This window comes from Balaenoptera borealis, assembly GCF_965194805.1.
Source record: "Balaenoptera borealis genome assembly, chromosome: 9".
NCBI classification, from domain to species: Eukaryota; Metazoa; Chordata; class Mammalia; order Artiodactyla; family Balaenopteridae; genus Balaenoptera; species Balaenoptera borealis.
The window spans coordinates 112,178,411-112,185,157 of NC_138873.1; positions in this window are offsets into that span (position 1 = coordinate 112,178,411).

Sequence of the window (6,747 nt, forward strand, 5' to 3'; positions counted from 1 at the left end):
GCATTATTTCATTCTTTTTAATGGCTGAGTAATATCCCATTGTGTTTATGTATCACATCTTCTTTATCCATTCATTTGTCAATGGACATTTAGATTATTTCCATGTCTTGGGTATTGTAAACAGTGCTGCAATGAACATTGGGGTGCATGTATCCTTTTGGACCATGTTTTTCTCCGTACATATGCCCAGGAGTGGGATGGCAGGATCATATGATAGCCCTATTTTTAGTGTTTTAAGGAACCTCCAAACTGTTCTCCACAGTGGCTTCACCAATTTACATTCCCACCAACAGTGTAGGAGAGTTCCTTTCTCTCCACAACCTCTCCAGCATTTATTGTTTGTAGATTTTTTGATGATGGCTATTCTGACAGGTGTGAGATGAAATCTCATTGTAATTTTGATTTGCATTTCTCCACTAATTAGTGATGTTGAATATCTTTTCATGTACCTCTTGACCATCTGTATGTCTTCTTTGGAGAAATGTCTGTTTAAGTCTTCTGCCCATTGTTTGATTGAGTTGTTTATTTTTATGATATTAAGCTATATGAGCTGTTTGTAAATTTTAGAGACTAATCCCTTGTTAGTCTCACTGTTTGCAAATATTTTCTCCCATTCTGCAGGTTGTCTTTTCATTTTGTTTATGTTCTCCTTTGCAGTTCAAAAGGTTTTGAGTTTAATTAGGTCTCATTGTTTATTTTTGTTTTTCTTTCCATTACTCTGGGAGACAAATCAAAAAAGATATTGCTGTGATTTATGTCAGAGAGTGTTCTGCCTATGTTTTCCTCTAAGAGTTTTATAATGTCTGATCATACATTTATGTCTTTAATCCATTTTGAGTTTATTCTTGTGTATGGTGTTCAAGAATGTTTTAATTTCATTTTTTTACATGTAGCTGTCCAGTCTTCCCAGAACCATTTATTGAAGAGACTGTCTTTCTTCCATTGCATATTCTTGCCTCCTTTGTTGTAGATTAATTGCACAGAGGTGTGTGGGTTTATTTCTGGGCTTTCTATTCGCTTCCATTGATCTATATTTCTGTTTTTGTGCCAGTACCATACTGTTTTGATGACTATAGCTTTGTATTATAGCCTGAGGTCAGGGAGCCTGATTCCTCTAGCTCCGTTTTTTGTTTTTTTTTCCTCAAGATTGCTCTGACTATTCAGGGTCTTTTGTGTTTCCATACAAATTGTGCAATTTTTTGTTCTAATTCTGTGAGAAATGCCATTGGTAATTTGATAGGGATTGCATTGAATCTGTAGATCGCTTTGGGTAGTATAGCCATTTTCACAATATTGATTCCTCCTATCCAAGAACATAGTATATCTCTCCATCTGTTTGTGTCATCTTGGATTTCTTTCATCAACATCTTATAGTTTTCAGAGTACAGGTCTTTTGCCTCCTTAGGTAGGTTTATTCCTAGGTATTTTATTCTTTTTGATATGATGGTAAATAGGACTGTTTCCTTAATTTCTCTTTCTGATCTTTCCTTGTTAGTGTATAGAAATGCAACAGATTTCTGTGTATTAATTTTGTAACTTGAACTTTACCAAATTCATTGATGAGCTCTAGTAGTTTTCTCATAGCATCTTTAGGATTTTCTATGTATAGTATCATGTCATATGCAAACAGTGACAGTTTTACTTCTTCTTTTCCAATTTGGATTCCTTTTATTTCTTTTTCTTCTCTGATTGCTATAGCTAGGACTTCCAAAACTATGTTGAACAAAAGCAGTGAGAGTGGACATCCTTGTCTTGTTCCTGACCTTAGAGGAAATGCTTTCAGCTTTTCACCGTTGAGTATGATGCTAGCTGTAGGTTTGTCATATATGGCCTTTATTATGTTGAGGTATGTTCTCTCTATGCCCACTTTCTGGAGAGTTTTTTTTTTTTAATCATAAATGGGTGTTGAATTTTGTCAAAAGCTTTTTCTGCATCTATTGAGGTGATCATATGGTTTTTATTCTTTAATTTGTTGATGTGATGTATCACACTAATTGATTTGTGGATATTGAAAAATCCTTGCATCCCTGAGATAAATCCTACTTGATCATGGTGTATGATCCTTTTTAATGTATCATTGGATTCTGGTTGCTAGTTTTCTTGTTGAGGATTTTTTTCATGTATGTTCATCAATGATACTGGCCTGTAATTTTCTTTTTTTGTGATATCTTTGTCTGGTTTTGGCATCAGGGAGACGTTGGCCTCATAAAATGAGTTTGGGAGTTTTCCTTCCTCTGTAATTTTTGTAAACATTTTCGGAAGGATAGATATTATCTCTTCTCTAAATGTTTGATAGAATTCACCTTTGAAGCAATCTGGTCCTGGACTTTTGTTTGTTGGGAGTCTTTAATCACAGTTTCAATTTCAGTACTGTGATTGATCTGTTCATATTTTCTATTTCTTCCTGGTTCAGTTTTGGGAGATTGTACCTTTCTAAGAATTTGTCCATTTCTTCCAGGTTGTCCATTTTATTGGCATACAATTGCTTGTAGTAGTCTCTTATGATCCTTTGTATTTCTGTGATATTTGTAACTTCTCCTTTTTTATTTCTAATTTTATTGATTTGAGTCCTCTCCTTTTTTGTTGTTGATGAGTCTGGCTAAAAGTTTATCAGTTTTTTGTTTTTTTTATCTTCTGAAAGAACCAGCTTTTAGTTTCATTTATCTTTGCTATTGTTTTCTTCACCTCTATTTCATTTATTTCTGCTCTAATCTTAATGATTTCTCTCCTTCTACTAACTTTAGGTTTTGTTTGTTCTTCTCTCTCTAGTTGCTTTAGGTGTAACATTAGGTTATTTATTTGAGATTTTTCTTGTTTCCTGAGGTTAGGTTGTATTGTTATATAAACTTCCCTGTTAGAACTTCTTTTGCTGCGTCCCATAGGTTTTTGGATCATTGTGCTTTCGTTTTCATTTGTTTCTAGGTATTTTTTGATTTCCTCTTTGATTTCTTCAGTGATCCATTGGTTGTTTAGTAGCATATTATTTAGCTTTCACGTGTTTGTGTTTTTACAGTCTTTTTTTCTTGTAATTTATTTCTAATCTCATAGCATTGTGGTCGAGAAAGGTGCTTGATATGATTTCAATTTTCTTTAATTTACCAAGGCTCACTTTGTGGCCCAGCATGTGGTCAATCCTGGACAATGTTCCATGTGCGCAAGAGAAGAATGTGTATTCTGCTGCTTTTGGATGGAATGCTCTATAAATATCAATTAAGTCTGTCTGGTGTAATGTGTCATTTAAGGCCTGTGTTTCCTTATGGTTTTTCTGTCTGCATGGTCTCTCCATTGATGAAAGTGGGGTGTTAAAGTCCTTCACCATTATTGTGTTACTGCCGATGTCCCCTTTTATGGTTGTTAACATTTTCTTTATATATTGAGGTGCTCCTATGTTGGGTGCATATATATTTGCAATTGTTATATATTCTTTTTGGATTGATCTCATGATCATTATGTAATGTCCTTCCTTGTCTTTTGTAACAGTCTTTATTTTAAAGTTTACTTTGTCTAATATGAGTATTGCCACTCCATCTTTCTTTTGATTTCCATTTGCATGGAATACCTTTTTCCATCCTCTCACTTTCAGTCTGTACGTGTCCCTAGAACTGAAGTGGGTTTCTGCTAGACAACATATATATGGGTCTTGTTTTGTATCCATTCATCCACTCTATGTCTTTTGGCTGGAGCGTTTAATTCGTTTATGTTTAAGGTGATTATCATTATGTACGTTCTTACTGCCATTTTGTTACTTGTTATGGATTTGTTTTTGTAGGTGTTTTTTTTTCTTCCCTTCCTCTTTTGTTTTCTTCTCTTGTGATTTGATGACTAACTTTAGTGTTGTGTTTGGATTCCTTTTTCCTTTTTATGTGTGCATCTATTGTAGATTTTTGGTTTGCAGTTACTATGAGGTTTTGATATAGCAGTCTATATATAAACAATATTGTTTTAAGTTGCTGGTCTCTTAATTTCAAATGGATTTTCAATGGCCTCCATTTGTGCTCTCCTATTCTCACAATTGCTGGTTTTGATATCATATTTGTATGTGAATGATTTCCTACCTTTACCGTATGTTTGCCTTTACAGGTGAGATCTTCCATTTGTAATTTTCTTGTTTCTAGTTGTGGTCTTTTCTTGGCCACTTAGAGAAGTTCCTTTAGCATTTGTTGCAAAGCTGTTCTGGTGGTGCTGAATTCTTTTAGCTTTTACTTCTCTGTAAATCTTTTGATTTCTCTGTCAAATCTGAATGAGAGCCTTGCTAAGTAGAGTATTCTTGGTTGTAGGTTTTCCCCTTTTATCATTTTAAATATGTTGTTCCACTCCCTTCTGGTCTGCAGAGTTTCTGCTGAGAAATCAGCTGATAACCTTATGGGAGTTTTCTTGTATGTTATTTGTTGCTTTTCCCTTGTTGCTTTTAATATTTTTTCTTTGTCTTCAATTTTTGTCAATTTGTTTACTATGTGTCTTGGTGTGTTCCTCTTTGGGTTTATCCTGCCTGGGACTCTCTGCACTTCCTGGGCTTGGGTGACCGTTTTCTTTCCCATGTGAGGGAAGTTTTCAGCAATTTTCTCTTCAAATATTTTCTCAGTTCCTTTCTCTCTCTCTTCTCTTTCTGGGACCCTTATAATGTGAACTTGGTGCTGTTCATGTTGTCCCAGAGGTCTCTTAGACTGTCGTAATTTCTTTTCATTCTTTTTTCTTTATTCTGTTCCGTGGCAGTAAGTTCCACCATTCTGTCTTCCAGGTCACTTATCCATTCTTCTGCCTGAGTTATTCTGTTATTGATTCCTTCTGGTGTATTTTTCATTTCAATTATTGTATTTTTCATCTTCTTTGTTCTTTAGTTCTTCTAGGTCTTTGCTAAACATTTCTTGCATCTTCTTGATCCTTGCCTCCTTTTTTCCCCGAAATCTTGGATCATCTTCACTATCATTATTCTGAATTCTTATTCCTGTAGGTTGGCTTTCCCCACTTCACTTAGTTGTTCTTCTGGGGTTTCATCTTATTCCTTCATCTGGGACGTATTCCTCTGCCATCTCATTTTATCTAAATTTCTGTGATTGCATTTTCTGTTCTGAAGGCTGCAAGACTGTAGTTCTTGCTTCTGATGTCTGCCCTCTGGTGGATGAGGCTGTCTAAGAGGCTTATGCAGGCTTCCTGATGGGAGGGGCTGGTTCCTGCCCAGTGGTGGGTGAAGCTGGGTCTTGTCCCTCTGGTGGGCAGGCCCATGCTCAGGAAGACTTTAGGAAGCCATCTGCTGATGGGTGGGGCTGTGTTCCCACCCTGTTGGTTGTTTGGCCTGATGTGTCCCAGCACTGGAGCCTACAGGCTGTTGGGTGGGGCCAGGTCTTGGGAAGGAAATGACAACCTCCAGGAGGACTCACACCAATAAGTATTTGCAGAACTGCTGCTACCAGTGTCTTTGTCCCTGCAGTGAACCACAGCTGTGCCCTGCCTTTACAGGAGATCTTCCAATACTAGGCAGGTAGGTCTTGCCCAGTCTCTTATGGGGTCACTGCTTTTTCCCCCTGGGTCCTGGTGCACATGAGACTTTGTGGGCACCCTCCAAGAGTGGAGTTTCCATCTCCCCCAGTCCTGTGGAAGTCCTGTGATCAAACCCCACTGCCCTTCAAAGCCAGATTCTTTAAGGACTCCTCATCCTGTTGCCAGACTCCCAGGCTGGTAAACCTGATGGGGGCTCAGAACTTTCACTCCTGGGGGATAACTTCTGTGGTATAATTGTCTTCCAGTTTGTGGTTTGCCCACCTGGCAGGTACAGGATTTGATTTTATCACGATTGCACCCCTCCTACCATCTCGTTGTGGCTTCTTCTTTGTCTTTGGATGTAGGGTATCTTTTTTGGTAGGTTCCAGCGTTTTTTTTGTCAATGGTTGTTTAGCAGTTAGTTGTGATTTTGGTGTTTTCGTAAGAAGGGGGTGAGCTCACATCCTTCTAGTCTGCTGTCTTGAGCTGGGAATCTCCCATTCATTTGTTGTTGGACACTTAGGTTGCTCCCATATCTTGGCTATTATAAATAATGTCAGTGTGAATACTGTGGTGCATGTATCTTTTCAAATTAGTGTTTTCATTTTCTTCAGGTATATACCCAGCAGTGGAATTGGTGGATCATATGGTAGTTCTAGTTTTAGTTTTCTGGGGAACTTCCATACTGTTTTCCATGGTGACTACATCAATTTACAATCCCACCAACAGTGTGTTAAGGTTCCTTTTTCTTCACATCCTCGCCAACACTTGTTATTTCTTGTCTTTTTGATAAGAGCCATTTTAACAGGTGTGAGATTATATCTCATTGTGGTTTTGATTTGCATTTCTCTGATGATTAGCAATATTGAGCATTTTTTTCATGTGCCTATTGGACATCTGTATATATTCTTTGGAAAAATGTCTATTCAGGTCTTCTGCCCATTTTAAAATTTGGTTGTTTGCTTTTATGATATTGAGTTGTATGAGCAGTTGATATATTTTGGATATTAACCTCTTATTGGTCATATCATTTGCAAATATTTTCTCCCATTCAGTAGGTTGTCTTTTTGTTTTATTAATGGCTTGCTTTGCTGTGCAAAAGGTTTTAAGTTTAATTAGGACTCTCTTGTTTATTTTTGCTTTTGTTTCCTTTGCCTGAGGAGACAGATCCAAAAACATACTGCTATGATTTATGTCAAAGACTTTTCTGCCTATGTTCTCTTCTAAGAGTTTTATGGTTTCTGGTCTTACCTTTAGAATTTTAATCTA